This window comes from Petaurus breviceps, unplaced genomic scaffold, assembly GCF_028583685.1.
Source record: "Petaurus breviceps papuanus isolate PSGF00001 unplaced genomic scaffold, PetGlider_PUasm1.0 229, whole genome shotgun sequence".
In the NCBI taxonomy this organism is placed as follows: domain Eukaryota; kingdom Metazoa; phylum Chordata; class Mammalia; order Diprotodontia; family Petauridae; genus Petaurus; species Petaurus breviceps.
The window spans coordinates 26,849,291-26,856,811 of record NW_027185903.1 but is presented as its reverse complement, the minus strand read 5'-3'; the positions used below and the strand labels follow the sequence as shown (position 1 = coordinate 26,856,811).

General features: G+C 37.2%; 1 pseudogene; it reads left to right on the top strand.

The window, feature by feature from the left end:
* Positions 1–2,677: 2,677 nt before the first annotated feature.
* LOC138167579 (coiled-coil domain-containing protein 43 pseudogene) lies at positions 2,678–3,208 on the top strand (annotated as a pseudogene).
* Positions 3,209–7,521: the final 4,313 nt, after the last annotated feature.

Below are 7,521 nucleotides of genomic sequence, written 5' to 3'. Positions count from 1 at the left end.
AGAGAGAGAGAGAGAGAGAGAGAGAGAGAGAGAGAGAGAACTGGCAGGATCCTGAGAACTTCTGAGAACTGCTACAGACAGAACAGAATAGAGAACAGAACTTGTGGTGCCAGAACGTCTTCTGAGAACTGAATTAAGAACTTCTGAGAAATGGAAGAGAGGAGAAATGGGAGGAAGCATGACTGTGGTGCTGGTACTTTGTATGTTTTGATGTTACTTTGTCAGATCATCTGTTGATAGAAGATGGTCCTGTTGTTACAGAAGCCCTGGGACCTTGCTGCTGGTTCAGAAGCTCTGAAAGAGACTTTTCTTATTGTATATTTACAGAAATCCTGCAGGAGGGTCTTACTGATGTTTTCAGAGTTCCTGGGACTATACTAATTATTTGTGCTGATTTCTCAGACCTTGTTATTGGGTTTATGTTGATTTCACAGGGAGAAAGTGAATTGATGAGGATGCTGGCAATGTTCATGAATGTTATTGTGTCTTTGTTAAGCTTTGTCTTCCCAGGAAGAGAAACTGTGAAGGACTCAAGGTGGACTAGACACTGTGAGCTTCAGTACAGAAGAGTAACTGGACAAGGTGCTGGACAAGAAGGAGCTGGCAGGAGTTGGGACCATGGAAGTGGGACCACGAAAGTGGAGAGCCAGCCTGGAGTTAAGATGAAAAGACCTCTCCTTGGGTATTTAACACAAACTGAAAAGATCATGATTTACTAGGGGTGGAGAACTTTTACATTTACAATTAGATGACTGAGTTAAGGACTTACTAATTAAGGATGATTGGAGACTAATCTCCAATCAAGAAGAAAGAAGACTTTTTGATTGAAGAGATTAAGACAATAAGATCTAGGGGTGGAGAGCTTTTGACCTCTGTACTTTGTGTCAATTAAGGAGCCTTGCCTGCTTAATAATGATTGAGTTACTAAATGAATGTACTTTGATTAGAACTATGTGACCACTTTGGTGAAAATTATGTGGCCATTTTAGTGATAAGTTGTTATGCCATAACATGGCGAATGCTGTATTTTGATTTTCTGTGAATATTTTGTCTTAGTTTGTTACTGAATAAAGAGTTTACTATACTGTGTAATAAGAATTTTGAAAGCTGTTCACAGCAGCTTTCCTCTGGAAAGCTTCTCATGCTTGGCTTTACAGATGATCAATGGGTTTGAATTATTATGATTTTGTACATATTCGTTTCAAAATATTTTATTGGTTTTAATGGGTCACTCATTGTCATAATCAAACGTTAATTAAAAACTAAGTACAATAATAATTTATTTGATAACCTTGTTCTGCATCGACAGCTTATTACACATCCATAATATGCATACATACATATACATATATATGTACTTTTTGTTTGGCTATAAGTTACAGCTTATGATATGAATTTAAACATGATATTACACTACAAATATTCATTCAATATTTTATTTAATTCTCATTGATCTACAATTAGATTGTAACAATCTGGAATTTTGACAGGGAGAACTGTTTTCTACAAGATGCTTGGCCAACAAGAAGATGCTATGTCATCTCTAGAGTGGGGGGGAGGTGAAAAAAAAAAGAATAATTATGTATATTTAGAGGGAGTAGCAAGTTGTACATGGTAGATTTGCATTTTCATGTTCAATCATCTTTTTATTATACTATGTTATAGAAATGCTTGTTCTTTTCTGGGAATTGAAAATAAAATTTGTATTACAAAATAGAAAATAAGTCTATTAATCAATATTACATATATAATGTATATGAACATGTATGTGACTGTGTATATGTGCACTCCCTGTTCTTTGTCTCTATCTCTGTCTCTCTCTCACCTATTTATCTGTACTTACGGAGTACAGATTCCTACAAAATTCCTAAACCATTTTGGATTTAACTTGCTGTATTTTTTTTCAAAGCACTTCACCATGATCTTCTTTGAACTCGACCACTTTCTTGTGAGGTAGGCAGCTATTATTAACTGCATTTTACAGATGAGGAAACTGAGAGATGTACAAAGAAATTATTATGTCCAGGTCAAGCTTGACTTCAGAGATCTTAATTTCTAGTTACTACAGTTTAGTCATTTGAAATAATCTCCACATATAGAGATAGAAGAGTAAGGGTTAATTTATTCTCTCTTCAGAAGTAAAAATGAGCTAATAATGACACAGTCAAGCAAAAAGGAAATCATAAATGGCTGTATATAAGCTTATATGCATACTATTTGCATATATATGTATCAATATGTACACAAAAATATACATCTATCAATCTATTATCTATCTGCCTTTCTGTCTACATGTTTCATTCTGCAAACTAAATTTGTTTTCTTTCTTACATTTGCTCTAATTGTATTGCCTTGACCTACATCTTGTCTCTTTATTCAGCTTGGAATCTTCTAACATTATGTCCACAATTCTAATAGCTGAGGAAATGCATTTTTCATTAAAAAGCTATTGCTTAAAATGTATATAGATTATTTTTCATGAATATTTCTTCTTCAGAGAAAGTTTCATTTAAAATATTTTCCAAGAAAGCAGCAAAAACTTTATTAAAGTGCAGTACAGAGATAGGAGCCAGTCTTAAGATGATGGTACCCAGCAAGTCATGGCCTCAGATGAAGGCCACAGCTTCTGTCTTTGACTGGACATATGTCTGGAGATGCTGGAGGTGGACCTGGCTGATACGGTGTCTACATCCAGGGAATCACAAAGGAATATGACAAGGAGGAGAATTTAGATTGGCTGCAGGCAATCCAGGCCACCTTCCTGACAGAGGACTCACTTGTTGATATCTGCAGGGAGATTATTGAGCTGTAGTCAGAAACCCAGAGTGTTATTGCCAAAGAGAAAGAAAGAAAAGATGAATGTAAGCCATTGCTACCTTTATTTAGAAACAGATATGGATTGTAGTGAAGGCCAAGATGGTATCAAAGGAGAAGCTCTGGAAAGTCACCCTTTTGGCAAAGTTTAATGTGATAAATGAGGAGAATGAAGCAACTGAGGAAGATGGGTCAGATGTTACTACAATAAACGTTTGGTCCGAAAAATCTATTTTCTGAAATACCAATATATAAGATGTCCTGAATGCTTAAAAATTGGAACAAGATTCACTGCAGAATGAGTCTCAGGGGTAGAAAGAACAGGACATACTGAAAAAGAAGAAAAAACAAGCTGGCCAAGCAGGAGAGAAAGGAAAAGAAGAAAAGGACCTAGAAAGCAGAGTGCAGATAGTAACATTCTGCTCCTCTCTTTGTCCCCAAGGACTTCATCAAAGGAAGAATTGTCTTGTATATATTGTATATTTTGTAGAAACAAGAGAAATCCTGGTGGCTTTCTTAATACATTTCCTCCCCTGTTTTCACACCCCCCAAATCACAAATATTTAATTACAAAATGTGCCGTGTGATTAGTGATGTGGGTAACTTTGGATTATTGTAGTTAATATTCATACCAAAGATTTGAGAAGGCATGACTTATTTTTTTAGGGAATCAATTCCTGTAATCATCATATTAACCACTTAAGAATTTTCATCTTGCCTTTCTTTTTTGTCTAGAAAACTAGGTGCATAGCCCTTAGGGGTAGGTAGCATTGGGATGGATAGTACTGTTCCTGATGGAATATAGAGTAAAAGTTTACTTTGAGATAGCAGTTAGATATAAAATATGGTGTTCTTTATTTCTATTGGATAGGGTAGAAAGCTGAATGTAGAGCTACACCTCAACCCAGATTTTATTTTTTAATGGTATGTAGCAACAGAAGCTTAAGCCAAGGAAATGGAGGTAGTTGTGGATGTTTAAAACACACACAAACACACAGATACACAGTAAGACTACCACAAGTCAGTGCAAGGCTATTCAAATATATAGCTAGGAATTTAGCTAGAACCATGATTCTTTTTTCCAAGTGTGATAGTGTAATGTTAATGGGAGTTGAAGACCTTCCTTGCCCATTTATAGGCCTTGCAACAAGAGCCCAACAAGAAAAGCCTGATTAGGGGAGGCTTGTTTTTCAGGAAAGTCCACACCTCTTGTTACATTGTAATTGGGCAGTGAGTCAGGAGGGTTGTGATGCCCTCTGACTTTGAAGGAAAATATATATACTCTGTGATGAGGTTTTGCTTTGGGAATCACTCATTGGAAGAGTGTTCCTGTGATTTGGCCAGACAAGACTCTGGCTAGCAGTTAAGGAGCACCCCCAGATTTGAAAACTCAGATGTTGGTGATTCTCTCTCTGCTAACTAACTAACTAACTAACTAACTAACTAACTATATATATATATATATTTGTATATATAATCTAGAAGCCCTCTCTGTTTATTTCTGTTATTTTCTCTTTAATTTTTTCTGCTTGTCATTTCTGTTTGTATTTTCTCTGAAGTTCAAAGTGCTGATGTTTTCCTCTCAACTAAGTGAATTATACACACACACACACACACACACACACACACACACACAAAACATGTAATTAAAGTAAGATTGTTGACCCCTTTAAAGTTGCTTTCCTTTAGAAAAGCAGATCCAAGAACCTGTGCTTGGTGTTACAGATAGTAGAAACCTTGGTACCATTACAAACTTAAGACTCACATATAAATATAAATGAAAAACTTCTAGTGATTCATAGTTTAACACATCAGGGGATGATAGGGTGAGGTCACCTCTCTAAAGGAAAAAGCAACAAGAGGAATTTCTAGCAACATTGGGTAATCAATAATGATGCCATCCTCTCTTGGTCCACCCTCTCATTCTTCCAGTAACATTGAGGGAGAAAGGACTGTGGAATATTCATCTGAATTTGGGTTCTAGAAAAGTACCAAATCCCTTTATTATTGCTAAGTTCATCTGGAAGGATCAGATGCCAGCAAAAACTCTCCATCTCTCTTTTCTTCTCTGACCAAATTGAGTTGCAAATAATTTCCTTTTGATTATAATCAACTATTGACCATAAAATAAACTAGAGAAAGCACTTTCAATGATGAACAGAATTAAGGTCTGGGGAGAAAAGATGGAGTAAAATCACAACCTTGCTTGAGATCTTCCCCCAAGTGCCTCCAAATACCTATAAAAATGACTCTAAACAAATTCTAGAGCTATGGAACCCACAAAATGACAAAGTGAAACACATCTCTAGCTGAAGACAGCCTGGCAGGTGGACAGGAAGGGTTTGTTGCACTTGGCTGGGAGCAGAGCACAGTCCTTTGGGGTTCCACACTGGTCACACCAAGCATAGACTGGGCTGGAGCAGACCTTAGGGGACTTAATCACTGGCAGCTGTGGCAGTTTCTAGACTTCTCAACCCACAAACACCAAAGACAAAGTAGAAGGTCAGTGAGGGAAATCTGTTGGACCTGGGTGAGAGAAGAGCAAGGTCTGGCCATAGCCCCAAGGCTGTGGAAGTGGCAGCTGCTGCTTCTGGAGCTTGTGGGGATCAAGTGGCTGATCATAGGTCAATTTCAGGGATCTCTTTGCTGGCACTGAGGCAGGGTTTTCTTGCTTTGACATGCTTGAATCTGGATACAGAAATCCATCTTGTCCTACAAGAAAGTAAGGGGGAAGGGGGTAAGAAGATGGGATGGGAACATAGAAAGGAAGACAGACTGGGGGAAGGGGATAATCTGTATGCATTTCATCTTGGGGTCATGGGGTAGGGGAAAGATGGGGAAAAATTTGGAACTCAAAATCTTGTGGAAATGAACATTGGAAACTAAAAATATATAAATTCTGGAAAAATAAATTTCTGTTTTGTACAATTCATTACATTTGAATAACAGACATTTTAATTTGTGTGTAGATGATAAAATAATGCTTGGTGAAGAAAAGGAGAGGATTTTTTTCCTCTCTCCACATACTCCTGAGGCATTTCAGAAATGTAAATGTTCACATTTTCAACATTTTTTCAAATAAACTTTAATACTCAAATAAAAAAAGTGAATATACAGGGAAAAGGTACCTTGCTATCTTTCCCCTTCATTAGTCTGTCAGTCAATTGTTCATTGAACAAACATGTACAGCATTAGGCTAGGGGTTTTCTTTGCACATACTTGTATTATCCCATAATGAAAAATTCACTTCATGATTTTGTGAGAAGACAACAACTCATTCACTCAATGAGCATTTATTATACTTGTATGTTGCATTACATTCAACAAGGGTGTGTTATTGCCCTTGACCACCTTAGGATCTGGGTGTGGGCTGTGGTTGCAAAAGAAATGTAGTTTTAATAACTTCTTTAAAGTTTTAATTTAATAAGTCAAGAGTCTTGATATAACAAACAGTACACAGTCTATGAATCCAAGTTTATTTGAAGTTTAGGGCGAATGTATTCTTATTTCAGATATGGAGAGAAACTATTATTGGGTAGCATGGATCCTGAACTCTGGTATAATTAAATTTTAATTATAAAGCAGTTTGAGTACCTACTATGTTCAAAGTGTTGCATTAGATATATATCTCAGAACATAAAGGCAGCCTGGTACCTGGAGATAGAAACATCTAAGGTGAACAGGCTATGGTGGATGGACTCCAATGGGGGGCAGCAGAGAGCTGTTAGGTGGCTGCTCAGACTACAGGGTAAGTGCTTGCAGCCGAGCGGCTTTCAGAAAAGGAAGGTAGCACTTTCAATTGTTAGTGAGTTATCAAGAACTGAAAGGTCAGACCAGAGAAAAGGAGAAAGTGATGAAATTGTCAAACTGATGGCTAAGGACAGAAGAGGTCAGGAGGATCATAAACTACACTGGAGCTGGGAGAAGCTTCGCAGAGGAGCCACAGAATGGTGGCTATAATATCATCTCCCATTGTTATGTCACTTTTAGATTCACAAAGTAACTGTCTTCATGACAGTGCTGTGAGGGAGTTAGAACAATTTTAGGTCCATTTTATGGATGAAGAGACAAGGGTTTACAGAGGCTAAGTGGTTTGATCAGAATCACAGACAGTGCTAAAATTATAGCATAAAATCAGGTTGCCAGGGACCAAATTTGAAGTTTATTTTAAACACAATATTTGGGTTTTCACTCCTTAATTTTCCTTTTCTTTCATTATTCCATGTAATCCTCTTGTTCTTATGTTCCCACCTAATATAGTTCTATTTCTCTCCTGTAGCTTACTTCAGTGAAGTTTTACTCTTCTCTGTATGCCCATCTTTTAATTTTCTTGACATCAACTCATGTAACTCTCAGATTTTGGGTTAGTAGTGAAGATCATAGCATGTACCATAGTTCTATTGTCTGTTGTGACAGAGAAGAAATAGAGTGATTACTATCAGTGTCTCACCTTTAGTCAAAAATCCCAAATCACAGCATTTAACATGCCCCTGTCCCTTATACCCAAGCCAACAAAGGAATGAATACCTACTTTCAGTCTCTTTTCCCCTAGGAAGCAGGGAAGATGCCCTTGGCATTCGGTTTTGCTACTTTGTTTGATTGGCTGCTCTCCTAGGTCCTGAAACCTACCTTAAACGTACATTGTAGTTGGCATGCAGGGCTTGTTTCATGGTGGTGTAGACACCTAGCACTGGCAAAAAATCATAT